The 17418-nt window shown below is 38.4% G+C and overlaps 1 pseudogene; it reads right to left on the reverse strand.

Moving 5' to 3' along the window:
• Positions 1–15093: 15093 nt before the first annotated feature.
• LOC147868412 (uncharacterized) lies at positions 15094–16912 on the reverse strand (annotated as a pseudogene).
• Between the last annotated feature and the right edge of the window lie 506 nt (positions 16913–17418).

The following is a 17418-nucleotide window of genomic DNA, read 5'->3' on the forward strand; positions in this document are numbered from 1 at the left end:
GCCGTTTTTCTTAATATACACATTTAGCCATTCGCATCTGTCTGTGTCGGTGTCTGTTCGTGTTCTCCGTGCTGAAGGGCCGTGTCCCTGTGTACCCCCGGTCCTGCGTAGCCGGTTCTCTCTCTTTCCCCTCCCTCGCTTGCTCTTTGGTTCGAGACCCCCACGGTCCCGCCTCGATTCCACACGCACTTGCATAATATCCCGACACCGTAACAACCTCACCTTTCGGAATGAGGCATATTAATCCCTCTTTCCACTTTTGTGGCATAATACCTGTATTGAACATTTCTTGAAATGCTGCCAATAGATCTTCGGCAATCAAGTCCCAATATGTAATGAAAAAATCTCTTCCCATTCCATCTACTCCCGGGGACACATCTGGCCCAACACCTTTAATAGCTTGTAATATTTCAAAGGATGAAAATGGACGAAGAAGCTGAAGAGATATCCGAGATGTTACCTTAACCACAGTAACAACCCATACTTTTTGGCGCATTTGTTGAGTTTCAACACTTGGAGTATCTGCTGATAACAACGACTCATAATAAGTGGCAACAATGTTACTCATTTCATCTTTATCCATAGTAACTGTACCATCAGATCTTTTCAATTGTACAATCTGAATTTTATTTCTTTTAGGCGTAACATGTTGGAAAAAGAATTTTGACATGGTGTCTCCTTTTGTACACCATCTTGCTGCAGATGCATGAAGAAAAAATTGAGCACGTTTTTGCTGCAGAAAAGAAATAAGCATCATAACATTCTGTAATTCACAATGAATATATTGAGAATGAGGCTGTTTTTCTTGCAAAATTTGAAGAGAAGCCAAACCTCTCTTAGCATTCAGCAATTTTCTAGTGTAGCTACTTTGTTTTAACTTAACTTGTTGTATAAAGAAGTTGGAAACTGCGAGAAGAGCATTCTGTAATTTTTGACAATTAGAATCCCCTACAGCCATTCTCCAAATTGACAAAACTGTATTCTACAAACTCATATCATCAACAATAAACCTTGGCACATACAATCGAGAAATAGAAGTATGGCTGTTCATACAGAATTTGAGCATAATCGGGGCATGATCTGAGAACGAAGTGCCTGATATAATACCCACATATCCTCCACGATCCCAAAAGAAAGAATCTGCATAAAACCTATCTATTCTCGACAGATTAAGAGCAACACTTCTTCGATTGGAACGTGAGTATAACAAGGAATCGGGCATGCGAGAGAAGGTTGGAATATGCCACAAATCAGTAACTTCATATTTGAAAATTAACTTTTCCTACTCACGCAATTCTAAACCCGATATAGTAGTAGAAGATCCACCTAATCTATCACTAGGGCTTTCAATCATGTTCCAATCACCACACATGCACCAATGTTGTGCCACAGGAAGATCTTGCAATAACTTATTCCACAAACGAATTCTTCCAGTAACAGAATTTGGAGCATATACATTCAAAAAACCAATCAATTTTCCGGAGATAAGAATAAGCATATATTGAACTCTACCACCAAACAATACTCCTTTAGCTTGTACATTAGACTGCCATTGCATTTTAAGTGCGATACAAAGGCCACCTTGAGTACCAGATGGTCCAAAAGCCGGAACCCATTCATAAATCCAATTACCACGTAGTAAATTTCTATTCGATGCTATCCTTTGTGAATTAAGATGGTGTTCTTGAAAGCATAGCATATCAAGTTGACCTATTGAAGGTAAAGATAATTCTTGATTCAAGTAACATCTTACTCTATTACAACGACTCGTACCTAACCCTTGAAGGTTCCAAGATAAAATATTAAAATAATACATATCAAGATTGAGATGGAGAAGACCTCTTATCAGTCAAAACCACTTGTCTCTCCTTTTGAGATGAAGTTACTGCTCTTGTTATTCTTTTTTCCACACGGAAATCCTTGACTAACACACGATGGTCTTTATATACCCTATTTTTGCTATTCCCAAGCGCTTCTATAGTATCCTTTGCAGATGCAAAAACATACGGTGATTGCCCCACCCCTGTCTGCAAAACATCTGAATATGATCGAGCATTTACCTTTGCATCATTATGTTGAAACGATGTTATCATTTTCTGAACTGACGCCTTAACTTTCGTCGGATCTTGTTCTAGCATTGAGTCAAGGACTGGAACAATTTCCAAAGAGGAAACGGAAACCGGCATAACTACATCTTTTTGCAAAGCGTCCATACTACATTCAGGCAACACTAAGGGAGGGGGAATGGCTGGAATGATCTCCAAAGATGGAGCAGAAATCGACATTCCTAAATCTTGCCTCAACGTGTCCTTACTACCTTCCGATAGTGCAAATTGAGGGACATTGGAACAACTCATATCAACACCTTTTCCCTTACCCACTTTATCTAACAATATATCAAAACCCTTTACTTGTTGAGTTTCATGAGGCACCAGTGAAGTGACCACATTATTATTTTGCTTATGCATAGCTACAATAGGCTTCCCATGGACAATCAAACAATCTTTTGCTAAATGACCAATTTTTTTACAAGAAAAACATTGGTTGGGCAACCCAAAGTAAAGCACTTTCTGAATTTTTTGAAACATATTACCTTGCAGTTTTGGAAGGCGAATCCAATTAGGTAACACTACATCTTTCTTGCAAAGTAACTTGACCGACGGAGCTCCTCCTTTTTCTACAATATCCTTGAATGTAGATGAGTTAACATGTAAAACTCTACCTATTGCTGCCCCAATTTTGTGAAGAACCTCCCTCCACTCCTTGTCTAAACCTGGAAAAACAGCAGTACACGTAAAGTATCCCGTTGCCTCCACCTGTAGGGCTGCCGTATCAAAACCATGGGTCCATGGGAAAAAAAGAACCCATGCACCTGAGATTTCTACCGAGTGGATGGAAAGGATATTGCAAACGGAAGAATGATCTTCAAACTCCAATTGATAGTAACCTCGGCCCATCAATTGAATATCACTTATACACATGGAGTTTATTTATCAAAGTTTTTGTCACATTCAACACATAGTATAGTTGGTTCTTGAACATATATGTGTATATGTATAATGTATGTTAAAGGGATTGGTTTGATGAGTTAGATATAAATCATGATTATATTCACTGGGCAGGACTCCTACATTTCACAAACATATTGTCTTAATATGTTCAACTTGTTTGATTAGTAGTGATGAATTGGTACATAAGAATCACCTCATTCCAAATGAACGTGGAAATAATGAAATGGTATTCGATAGGTTATTACATAGTCTAGACAAATTGGTTTATTCTATGCACAATATTGTAGGTAATGTAATTAATTTTGTGGTGTGCATGATTAACGATGAGAACATTATTTGAATAACTTGAGACAAAGATTGAACTATTGGAATGGGGTACAACACTTTTTACTTGAAATTGTGGTAAATATTTGGATGTTTCGACAATCGAGGACATTTGTTTTATCCAAATGGGATGAATGAATGTCACATAGAAATCTAAAAGTAATTTATCTCTCTCGCAACAAGAAAGAAATAGTGATAAGAAAAACAATACGAATCTCTAGCGACCCTAGGAACTCTCACTTAATGAAATCTTGTAATTAAACATAGTGTGGTTTCAATGCATATGTGATGTATACGCTTCCCTAGTTTCTTGTCCATAATTAAACCAATAAGCAAATTGGCAATAATATATGTAAATAAAACACTCCTCTAGGACATAAAAAATGTGAGAAGCTCGAAAAAAAGGGATGGACAAACTCTTGCCTTTTTTTTTATTAATATACCTTGTAATAGTTACTGATCACCTTTTGTAAGTTAGAAAATAAAGGTTCATTATTGCCTTGTCGGTTAAACATATAGAGTTTTTCACCTTTCAAACTTAAAGGAAAACTACGTCACTTGATCACATGGCTTGCATTTTGCATTTTTGTTTTTGCTCTAAGCAATGGTGGACATGTATTTGTCCATATTGAAAGATCCATGTCTAATACTTTTTCTTCGATAGTTATGGCTTTCGGTGATGATGGGTTGAGTTCGTTTTGTTTCTAAAATAATCCTTCCAAAAACAATGAGGATGACCAAGTTTTGTTGGTGTTCAAGGTTGGTATCTATGGTGAAGTTATTGGGGAGGACGAGAAATTGTTTGATGGAACTTGAAAGCAATTGGAGCTTGTTATTTGAAGCACGAAGTGGAGCTGCTTATACATATTTAAGGACTCATTGGGAAATGCTAAAATCTAGTGGTAAACAATTTCCTAGGTTGAAATTCCTGCAAATTATAGTTTAATCTTTGTTGTTGTGATGACATTTCAATATTTCCATATGTTTGTATCTATCTCATTGATCCTTGTATTTAACTTCTTCAAAAAATAAATCCTCACACATCAACCTCCTCAAAGATAACAAAGTAATAATAATTATCATCATTTGCATAAATTAATGACCATTGCTTGATGATATATAGATACCCAAAACACTTCAATGCAATGTTATCACCTCTCAAAACTTCATATTATGTTGTTTGGAGGGAAAGAACATATTTTTCGAAGACAAATATAAGGATACACGTGGTTTAGTGCAAGCACTTTAGAGAAAAGGCTACAAGTCCAAACCAAAGAAGGGTTTTTACTTAGCCATCAACTAGTGTGCAAGCCAATCACATTCCATTTCTCCAACCACCAAGGCAATGTGGGCCCACAACAATGCTACATTGCAAACATTGTAATATTGAATGATCAATATGAGGGAAGTGAAATACAAATACCATTACCTCATATTGGTTGAGCACACATCAATCAAGTGTTTGTATTAAAGAGAATGGTTAGGTGTTTAATAGTGTCCATAGAGAGGCCAATATTGACCCATGGGACCTAAGCACACAATCTTGATGTAAACTGATGAATAACATGGGTCCCCTCACAATCACAACTTTGAGAGAGAACTAGAGTTTTAAGACCTTATAAAATGAGAGCAAAGTTGGTGTTAAAGGGAAGGCAAAGTAAGAACCAAAGCCATATGAGAATAAAGCATAACCTTTTGTGTTAGGGAAAGGAAGAGAATTAACAAGCAATGACCTATGATGGATGTAACTATTGGATGTAGGGTAGGTTGAGGTTTGATGTAATCCATAAAGACTGACGAGATCCTGAAATAATACTATAAGAAAGAATGCAAACAATCACAAGATCACGACAATTTACATGTTATTCAAGAGATTGTACATAAATTCAACCCTTAGCCATGAAGAAGACAAATCTAATATTCATAATAGAGTGTATGAGTTTATGTATCATAGTTGTGTCTCTGTCTACAAACCTCAAGCTCGAAGCACATGCCAGATAAACTCTTCCCTTGAGACATGAGTTCCTCGTTCATATGTATATATGTGTGTGTATATATTGGTTTTAGGGCTCACACTAGGTTGGGCCAATCGGGTTATCTTGCTAGTTGTCCTTATTTACATGTGTGACAATTATACAATTTTTTGTTATGTGATTATCATGTATTTGTTAAGTTAGGAAGAGGGGGGAATAGTTGCATCTAGGGAGCATAGTCGAGAGGAGTTCCATGTTTGATGTGTATGAAAGTGAAGAGGTGTTGGAGAGAGAGAGAGAGAGAGAGAGAGAGAGAGAGAGAGAGAGAGAGAGAGAGAGAGAGAGAGAGATCTTGAGTATGTAATTTTTTTTTTCTAAACAAGATATCCTTCCATTAGTTTTAAAAGGCATATCATCTAAAAATTACAGTCCACTTATTTTACCAAAATGAGAGATGATTAGGAGATATATAGCCTCCACTATGTGACTTTCAGCATACATGCCTGACATCTGTGCATATCCTACTATTGTATCAGGATCCAATTTCAAAAAGCTTCATTCGAGCACAAATTTCCCCTATCTATATTGCAAAAGCATCTACATGCTATCAATAAGGTCAACTAACTACAGATATTTGGTGGTCAAAGGTTTCAAAGTTGAAAAACCTTTATTATTCTGCATATACCCGGAAATCATTGCGTTGTAAGACACCACATCTCAATTATGTTGGTTAGAAAAGTCAGTGAATGTTTCTTCCAAGTTTCCACATCTAAAATACGTGCACATATCATACATCATGGTTGTGCAAAGCTGAAAAACCTTTATTATTCTGCATATACCCAAAAATCAGTGCATTGTAAGACATGTTGGGATTACGGTCCCTTCGCATGGGATGGTCGGATATCGGAGATGAATGCCGACGAGCCCGGTTTCGGTTTCGGATCCGGATGACGAAGACCCCGGTTTCGGTACCGGATGACGAATGTACCCGGAGAGCGATCCGGATGCAGGGACATATCCGTGAATATGTTCGCTATGGGCCCCTGAGGCTACAGTTGTAAATAGCCCAAAGTCATATAAGTATAAATATGACTTAGGGCAAACAGTTTTGTTGTTGCTTCTCATTTTTCTGTTTTTCCACTCAAGAGGAGTGAAGTGTAAGCAGCCGTGAGAGAGAGAGAGAGAGAGATAGAGCGCGAGAGAGGAAGAGGACGACGCCTCTGTGTATTTCCGCCGCCTGTGGCGAGGACAGTGAGCTCAAGGTCGTCGCCTTGGAGCTCGTCATTGTATACTTCTCTTTGTATAGTGTTGTTTGGAGTCTTGTACTCCCGTGGTTTTTCCCATCTAGGGTTTTCCACGTTAATCACTGTGTACTCGTGTATTTCTCTCTTTGGTTCCTATTTTCTGCTCCATTGATCCGCGATTACTCGGTTGTGGCCGGGTGAAGAAGGTGAATCGAAGCGTCTATTCCTTACAAGACACCACATCTCAATTATGTTGGTTAGAAAAGTCAGTGAATGTTTCTTCCAAGTTTCCACATCTAAAATACGTGCACATATCATACATCATGGTTGTGCAAAGCTGAAAAACCTTTATTATTCTGCATATACCCAAAAATCAGTGCATTGTAAGACACCACATCTCAATTATGTTGGTTAGAAAAGTCAGTGAATGTTTCTTCCAAGTTTCCACATCTAAAATACGTGCACATATCATACATCATGGTTGTGCAAAGCTGAAAAACCCTTATTATTCTGCACATACCCAAAAATTATTGCATTGTAAGTTACCACATCTTGATTATGTTGCTTAGAAAAGATTGTGAATGTTTCTTCCAGGTCAAAAATAAGTGACCATATTTGGCCAGATGCTCTCGCATTGCAATGATCCCACATGATTCAATGCTTCTTCATCTTGCCCATATTGAATATTTCTTGTTATAATTGTGTTCCAACAAGTCACATCTCTAACTAGAAATCCACTAAAAATCTCTTGTGCTTGAGTGAGTCCAACACAGTTGGTATACATGTCCACCAATACATTGCCTACCATAAAATTATTCCTTACCAATGGCTAGACAACTCTTAAGATGCAAAAATAAGTGTCCATATTTGGCAAGATGCTCTCGCGTTGCACTAATCATCACATTGCAATGATCCAAAACGATTCAATGCCTCGAGTTACATTTTCTTTATAGAATCAACATGACCCTTTTCAGCATATCCCGATATCAAAGCATTCCAAGAGACCACATTCACTGTTTTTGTGCTTTTTCAAGCTTGCCACATATAACATACATGTCCACCAAAACATTCCCAAGCTCAATATTGTTTCCTAACAACCGCTTACTCATGATTTCGTTGTGACTTTCTATGCCTGTCAACCACTGCTACACTGCCACACGCCTTTAGCAAACTTACAAAGGTGATTACATCTAGAGAAAGACCACCATTTTGCATTTGTTCAAAAAGATTCAATGTTGCATGGCCAAATCTATACTAGTAATATCCTAAAATTAGTGCATTCTTAAAAGCCACAACCCAAACCGGAAGCCCCTTGAGCACTTTCTGTGTTTTTCCTCTATGTAAAGTCCCTTGGAATGTAAGTGATTGTATTTGGCAAGAGGTGATCACACTGCATCCTCTTGAAATAAGTTTTAGCTTTGCTTCCTTCCCCTCGCAAATAAACCACATTCAGAATATATATAAAATAATGCATTGCCAAGAATTGTCTCTTCCCTTGTTTATAGATTGAATCATGCTACAAACTTTCAACATACAAGAAAATGTGTTGGCGTTGCATATTTACAAAATAGCTTAGAACTTTCTTGGTTCACCATATACTGAACCTCTTCAACATAACCATACTCGGCATATTCAGAAATCAATGCAATCCAAGAGACTACTTTTCTAACTAGTGGTCCTACTCAACATACCTCTTTGCTCATAGCCTCAAAACACAGAAGATGAGGGCCATATGGCATCATTCTAGCCGCTTCCATTACTTTGTCCAATTCACCTACACATCTACGACAGAACCATCATCAATGTATGAGTTGTGGATGCATGTGCGTGTGACTTCGTCCGGTTTGAATCCATCCAAAACCATTTTTCAAAACAAAGTGAATCACTCATGAACGACGACCAAGTCTTTTAAAGCCTTAAATCATCTTAAATCATGAAAACCACATCTTGAAGATTTGAAGAACAATGACCAATCCTCCTCTATTTTCCACATTCAACGTACACACAGTAGTTGCATCTTGAGACGCAATCCTTCTTCAACCTGCTCATGGTTAACAACACATAAGACCTGCTACCAAATGTATACATCCTAATACAACACCTTTTGACAATTCATCTCCACTCATCCTCCCCAGAAAAATGAGAAAACCACTCCCCTAGTTTGAAAAGTAAACAAAACATAATCTAGCCTCCCTGTCACTCCCTAGAACTACTTCAACATCCTTTAACATCATCCATCTCGGCCACAAACACAAAGTAAAAGGGTTTTCCCATAAGAATGGCTTCCCCAAGCAAAGCCAAACCACTCTTCTATTTTCCACATTCAACGTACACAAAGTTGCTGCATCTTGAGACACTCTTCTATTTTCCACATTCAACCTACTCATAGTCAACAACACATAAGACCTGCTACCAAATGTATACATCCTAATACAACACCTTTTGACAATTTGTCTCTACTCATCCTCCCCAGAAAAATGAGAAAACCACTCCCCCAAATTTGAAAAGTAAATGAAACATAATCTAGCCTCCTTGTCACTCCCTAGAATTGCTTCAACATCCTTTAACATCATCCATGTCTGCCACAAACACAAACTAAAAAGATTTTCCCATAAGGATGGCTTCCCCAAGAAGAGCAAAACCAAACAACCTTAATGTTCTTATTCCCTCATCCTTCGCATCCCTCAGGTTATGTCACTTGAATATAAGATTGGGTGCATAACAAATATTGACAACAATAGTAGCGTACAACTAATCTATCCAACATCCCTATCATTCCATAAAAATGCTCCTCCTCCCTTATCATCATCCTTCTCAAACAAAAAATTATTATCTACTGTTCAAGTCTACAGATGACTTCCCCACCATTGAATAGTTGTAGTAAATGCTTCATCCACCACCCTCCATCAACTACACAAGAAAATCTGTCAACCAATACGAAGTAAGTTATAATAAAAAAATATATAAAATAAACCTCCACATCACTCCATAGAAATGCTTCGTCCTCTCATAGCAACATCCACTCACTATCTAATCTAATAGTAAATAGTAACTGCTTCATCCACCATCAACATCTGTCCATGGTAACTGCCCAGCAGCATTGCGTCATAGTCCATTACGTACATAATAAAACCTGTCAAAAAGTATCAAACTCTACAAATTATGTTATAATAGAATATATAAATAACCTCCCTATCACTCCATAGCAATGTTTCGTCCTCCCATAGCAATATCCTTCTCCAACAAATAATAGAATTATTATGTTTTTCAAGTATACGGGTGACTTCCCCAAGCAAAGATGATCCATAAACCCCCTCACTATTTAGTCTCTAGTACTAAGAAATGCTTCATCCACCATCTCTCACAACACAATCATAGCAATGCTTCGTCCTCCCATAACAACATCCTTCTCCAACAAAAAATAATATTATTATGTTTTTCAAGTATACTGATGACTTCCCCAAGCAAAGATGATCCATGAACCCCCTAACTATTTAGTCTCTAGTACTAAGAAATGCTTCATCCACCATTTGTCACAACACAATGATGTCAAATACGTAGTTAGTGAGTATTGAACTTGCAACATCACATCTACAAGACATCATGCTCATCCATCTGGATATGAGAATGTGTTTGTATATAATAAGAGTATTGTATATTCTAGTATATATACATTCCAGAATATTCTAGAGCTTTGAGTGTATTCTAGAAATATTCTATGGTGTATTCTAGACGGGTATATTCTAAAGATACTCAATCTCAGAACTTGTATAAATACTTGTAACCTCCTTGGTCCCTTTCAAGGGATTCAACACCAATCATGGACGTGCATCAATCGAGTATTCTCGTTTCACCCCATCTTGTCTCCTTGATCTTTATCTTTGTCTTTATGCTCTTGTGTCGTTCGCAACTTCTTAAGTTCCACGCTCTTAGCCCCATCATCCGTGCTTCTTCTTAGTCCTCGGTTGGTGTGTCCATGACACCATCAACATTTGTCTAAGATAACTGCCCAACAACGGTACCTTGTAGTCCATCAACTACACATTGAAACATGTCAAAAAGTTAATTTGCCTTTGACAAATCCGAAGAGCCTGCTGAATCTAAACAAACATCAAACATCCCCCACGTAATGAAGACAATAATTGTTTTTTGTCCTCAAATTCGGGAGAAATTGAAACCGCTCCCAATCAACCACACTTGTAGTTGGTCCTGAGTTCATTTTCCCCCACGATAAATGCGGCCTAATTGACCTAAAACAGAACTAGAGCTATCAGTAAACAAAAGATTCCATAGCAACGGTTGCCTTAGAAATTGGGCTTCTGTTCATGGCAGTTGAAATAGGAGAGTCTCTCTAATGTCCTTCCATGCCCTCAAAATACGTGTAAAAAATCTCCTAGAACCAACATTTTGAGCCTTAATTGGAAATTCTAAATTAAACAACCATCTAAAACTATCATGCCACTGTCCTCTTATGGTAGGCTTAATGTTGCGAAGATATAACAACCATAACTTTTTCCACAACTCATCCCTGGGCATAAATCCTCTCACAACATGTTTCGCAAGAAGAGGCTTACTCTAGAGCATAGGATCTATTAAGTCCAGTCCGCCTTCACTTATTGGCCGGATTAAAACCGACCAAACAACTTTTGCAACAATCCTTGATCCCAGCGAAGCACCCCAAATAAAATTACAAACTAAGCGTTGTAATTTTGATATAATAGAACGTGAAAATAACTAGGTTGACGCAACATACCACATTTATGCGAGCAAAACCAAGTTTGCCACAACTACCCTTCCTAGTAAAGACAAATTAGTTGTATCCCAATACAACAAAAACGGTTGTTACCATATCTTCTGTTGACAATTCTAACCCCACTTGACAACCCAAATACCTTATTGTTATACCTCGAGGTACCCAAATAAAACCTGGAGTTGGCACATCTTGTGGAGGAGAGGAAGATGTGACCCAAAGTCCCATGGACTTGTCCCAATTAATCAAAACTCCTAAATCATCACAAAAATTTGTTACCGCTTGTTGAAGATTCAACAAGTTCTCCTTTTCTGCAGAAACATATAAAGCAGTGTCAACAATCATGGTTGTATATCCTTGTATAGGTAAGGTTATACCACGAATATCGACATTCCTACTCCTAAGGTAATCATAAAAAGCTTCAGAGACTAAAATAAACAAAAAGGGAGCCAACGGACACCCTTGTCTTACTGATTGTGAAATTGAAAATCTACAGCTAACATCACCTGCAAACAAAGGAGAACTATGAGCGGTCCTATACAAAGCCGCGACAGCCCTAATCCATTGCACTGGAAAGCCCATTCGCATTAATATCCCTTCCATGAAATCCCAATCCACTATGTGGTAAGCCTTCTCGAAATCTAAAAACAAAATAGCCAAATCATGTTGTTTTTGCTCTGCAATAGCCACCATTTCCCAAAACAAAAAAATGTTATAAAAAATACTTTTATCTTGAACAAAACCCGTCTACGAATCATGAATTAGTTGAAGAAAAAAAGGTTGCACCCTCCTTGCTATTGTTTTAGCTAAAATCTTACACACAACATTAGGGTTATAGGCATCCATTTTCGAATATCATCCAGAGGGTCGTCCCCCTTTGGAATCAAATATATTAGGCCTTATGTCCATTCCTGAGGCATATAACCATGGTCAAAAATTTGTTGGTAGGCATAAGTCAAAACATTACCAATCATATCCCAATACTCTATATACCATGAAACCCCCATCCCATCAACACCTAGACCAACATCCTTACCTAAAGCCTTTGCTGCTAACAAAACTTCCGAAGGTTGCAACGAAGCAAGCAAGCAACGAAGATCATGAGTATGTCTTACTATAACAATGGCATGTTCTTATATTAAACAATTATGACCATAAAATGTGAAAGGCAACAATATTGGTCCAATTGCCCATTGTAATATGCACATAGGTAAATGTTTTGAGAGACAACATATGTTTTTGTTTTCAGAATAAATACCATCCTAACTTAGGTTGGATTGTCATCCATTGCACATGTCTCTGTACCATTGATTCAACTCATACAATATGGATATAGAGCAAACTTATCTCTTTGTTTAGAATTCAAACCCCCATGGTTGCATTGCACATTCATGCATGTACTCGCACCTTCATGATCCAAACACAGTGAGTTATATCGTATTCATTTACCAAGAGGATGACAACTCATGTGACCATCTTCATGTACATCTATCCTATTCCACCTTCGTGCATGGGATGCATATTATGTTTTTATTTTAGTTGAGCATATTTCATTTCTATTAGACATGTTTAGGTTCTTATTGTGCTTAGGTTTGAGTGATTGGTTTTGGAGGGCAATTTGTTCATTTTTACCCCCCTCAATTGCACATCCACTAAGCCCTCCTAGAGGGTAAAGAAGATCATCATAGTTTCATTGTTTGATATTGATGTACCCATTCACTCACATACCTTGAATGGAATGGACAATGTTGCTTGTCCACTTGTGTTTTCCCAATGTTGAGATTGCTTCCAAGTTTGGATAAGGTCTCAACAATTTGTTTGATACCACCATTGCGTTATAAACGAACCTTGAAAAGAGTGCATAGAGAGAGAGAGAGAGAGAGAGAGAGAGAATAAAATGGTGAGCATACATGAATGGTAGATTGGATTAACAAAGAATGGGGAATCAAGAGGTCTACTGGTTGGTGGCAAAGAGTGATGCTATTATGTGGAAATATTGTATTCCTTTTTTAGCAAAGTTTTCATTTTGGTGGGTTATGGGGTAGGCGGATTGCCTCTACAAGTTGCTTTGTGACCATGGAATGCTTGTTTGGGCATGTCTTATTTTTTGCAGAGTTGTGGTTGCACGCATGCGCCATAGGTACATTAGTTGTTTCACAATGATATCTATTTGAATATTTACATCAACAACATGGGCTTCTCTTAATAGGATATCAAAATCCCCTTTCCAAATGGATATTTACTCAATGTGCTATTAGATTGCCCCACCCATAGTTTCAAATTGTGTTTTAGTTTCTCATACATTTTGACATAATTGGCATATGCATGGTTTTGTTTTCGGTGTTGAATATGGAGTTCAACGAGACATTCAAAGCTTAAAAGACATGTTACTATGGCAATTCTCTTTTGTTGGTTAGTCGTGATACAATAAATCATGTCCACGAATTATTTTGGCTATTACGTAACACGAAGAAATAGCTCCATCGAGTTGAATAAGCGATAAGGAATACAATGGGCAATCAGATGGGGTTTGCTCAATATTGCATCCCATACAATGGCAATTTATTTATTTATTTTCCAAAAAATATACAATGGCAATTAGATGGGGCTTGCTCGATATTGCATCCCATCTACCATACATGTTGTAATTAAGAGATTAGATTACATCATATTTTTTTATCAGAGAGAACATTCATTATGGAATCCTTTACACAACAACAATTCATGTGTAGGTATACCGTATGATATGGCAATGAAACCTTGATTTTGCATAGTGAATGAAAGTGCCAACTCTACAAACCAACACATAAACCTTAACTCTATAGAGACAAAGGGAGAGTGTATGATATTTATTTTTGACCACTAAGGGACAATGGAAACGAAACGTTTAAGGGATTCTCTCCTCTTGGAAATGTATGAGGACAAAGTCATATCAAATGATGCTTATTGCGTATGTAATTCTTGATTCATCCGGTGGGTTCACTGTTCTACTTGAGACCAAAACTAAAACTCATTCTTCTTTGTTAGAAGTAATGGAACTTTGCTCCAAAAAAGTTTTGCATGTCAGGCATTTCCAATGTAGTACATGTACTACATCTTCCAACTACTTTGAAATGTCATGTAGTTCTAAGACGACACACTCTTTCATATTGTGCAAGGCCTAGCAAGCACTTTGTTGAATTTAATGCCCACATGACCTCATGGAGGATAAGAGGAACTACTTTGTTAAGACCATTGAACATGGCCAAAGGCCTATACAACATTGAATCAAAGTGCGATGGTTAGACCCACAAACATGTTCGGGACAAAATATGCATAGTTGACAAGTCTCCTCACATGGATCCCAATGCCCCATCACATATCAATAAAGAATGTGACCTAAATCACGTGGACGCAACAGTAAACAACACGAAGGGGTTCATAACATGTATCGTGAGCCTCCACATACATTTCGCAAGTTTCCCGAAGACGCTGGTGGGCGATAAGGGGCATACATTAGCATGTGAGTTCGTATGACGATGCAAGCGTGAAGCAAGTGCAAATGCATCTACTATGTCGTGCAAACCATGTCTTCAAATTTCTCTCTCTCTCTCTCTCTCTCTCTCTCTCTCTATCAATGGATAAGTGTGTGTGTTTGTCTTTGAGAAAGAAAGAAAGAAAGAAAGATATATTAACGTCTTCTAAGGCCAAATTTGGCCCATGAGACAAATGGTTTACAAAAAATGGGATATTTACCCATTCATCGAAAGTAAAAAATTTCAAAATAAGATAAAAATAGTTCTAAAAAAAAAACATGTTCTACAATGAAAAGATGTTATACTAGGCCTAATTTCATTTCCGTCCAAGTCTCTCGAAGAGAAGCGGGAGGTAAAAGGGTTGCAATGTGGATGTGGCCCGTGGTCCCAATGTAAAAGGTACCCCGACCATAGCTTCTAGTCGACGTAGCTCACATTCCCTTATCTTCTTAAACTTTTCTACTCCACGTCGACTTGTTTTGAAGCCCAACATCCGAGGGCGTTTGGTTGTTCTTTGTATTTCTGCTTCCTTAAGGGAGAGGCCGAGCGGCGTAAGTGTATCCACATTCATCGTCTCCCCTTGTTCCTGAAAAATTACAGTAGTTACATGTTGATGAATAGTAAAAGGGTTATGATTAACAGTTTGTAATTTATTCTCCCTATGTTGTTTTAGCTCTAAGATATACCTACCTAGTCTTTTTACACTCAGGGTATCTAATAGTTTGGAGAGGGTGGGAGAGGGTCCTAATATGTCTTGGTATTCCGCCCGTATCTCGACATAAGTTGGGCACTTGCATGTGAAGTGATACTCATCCTCTATCTCTATGTGGCATAACCTACATAGCCTTTCCTCTCTAGGGACTCTATTAGCGCAACCATTCTCAATCTCAAGTTGGTGAGATGATATCCTAAGTTGTCCAATGGCCACCCTTAGTGCATTTGATAAGAATGTATCTAGATATCTTGGTCGTGTAATAAAAGCTAACTTAGAGAAGTGCAAGAAGTGTTCCTTATAGTACAACATTTTAGATGGGCGTGGCTCTCGTGGGGTGATCCATTTATATCGAATGTAAATTTGCCATATTTCTTGGCGTATCACTTTATTACGGTCTTCATGAGAGATTAGAGTTTGATCAGTCCCATGGTTGTACTTAAGGGGAGGTAGGTTATTAATGTCTATGTCGTTTGCAAGTAACCAACTCACCACAATGCTATACCAAGAGCTAGTGTCTCCAGATGCATGTAGGGATCGGGATGCCTCAAAGGCTCGACGAGATATCCTATCTTGTGGTTGGCTATGTATCTAATGAATAAAAACTACCATTTGAAAGAGTGCTTCTACTAACATCGGGGGTAGACTAAACTCTGCTCTAATAATGTCATGCGGTACTGTCGATTTGCTTCGGAGTTGACGTGATAACATCATCACCAAAGGTCTCTCTAATTGCGTCCACATGAAGGATGGTAGACCTGGAGCCCATACTACTGATGCATACATGAGGGAAGGGGTCACTAATGAGTCGAAGAGCCATCCCTTAGTCCGTGGCTCTTGAAAGTATGCCTAGTGGCATTGTCTCTCTAAGAGTGAGAGGGATGCATACCCTCTCGTTAGTCTATCTTTGGTTGCCTGGGTCATCGAGAATTTACCTGAGCGAGCACTAAAAGTGACTCCCAAGTATACATACGATCCCACTACCTCAACTAGTTTATGAGAGAGGGTTAGGTGACATTTACTCCTAACTTGGGACGATGTATGAAATATAAGGACTTTAGTTTTCGTTAGATTCACTACTAGTCCTCGTTGTGTACAAAAGTCGTCTAAGGCATTAAGATGCTTTTGTAGGTCGTGTTCCGACTCCGAGAGCAAGACAATGTCGTCTGTGTAGAGTAAGAGACTAACTTGCGTATCCCCAATAACTACTCCCTTTCGAGCAATAAAATCAGTGATCTCATCAATGTAGATCCCAAAAAGAGTTGGTGACAAGGGGCAACCCTGTTTTACACCAATGGTGCTAGTGAAACAATCGGATAGGCCACCTGGGCATCATACGCATCTAGAGATTTGCTCATATAAGGCATAAATAGCCCAGATCATGTCCTTTGGTATCTCCAAGCTCTTAAGTCTATCAAACAACCTCTCCCTAGGAACTGTGTCAAAGGCTTTGCAGAAGTCCACAAAGCAACAATATAGTTTCTTCTTACGAGCCTTCGTCTAGTCAATTAAGCACCTAAGTGTGAAGATATGGTCAATAGTGGAGAAGGCTTGTCTAAAGCCAGTCTGCTCAGGTGCGTGAAGACTTAACGTTTCCATATAATCGCTGAGCTCCGCTTCCATTACTGCACCATATAGTTTAGCGAGCATATGACCTATCATAATGGTCCTATATGTATTTGGGTCCATTGGGTCCCCTCCTTTATGTATAGGGGCCACTATGTTCATGGCCCATTGTGGTGGAAAACCCTCGGCGAGGGCACGGTTGAAGATTAGAGTGAGAAGGGGGGCTAGGCACTCTCGAGCATATATGATGTGCTCGGCTCGCAATCTTGTGTGGTCCATGGATTTCCTATGTTGTAACTTTTTTATGACCTTCGTGATCCTAG

The sequence above is a fragment of the Azolla caroliniana genome, unplaced genomic scaffold (genome assembly GCF_043228905.1).
Source record: "Azolla caroliniana isolate FFs.n. ecotype wild unplaced genomic scaffold, voAzoCaro1.0.p SCAF_1, whole genome shotgun sequence".
NCBI lineage: Eukaryota > Viridiplantae > Streptophyta > Polypodiopsida > Salviniales > Salviniaceae > Azolla > Azolla caroliniana.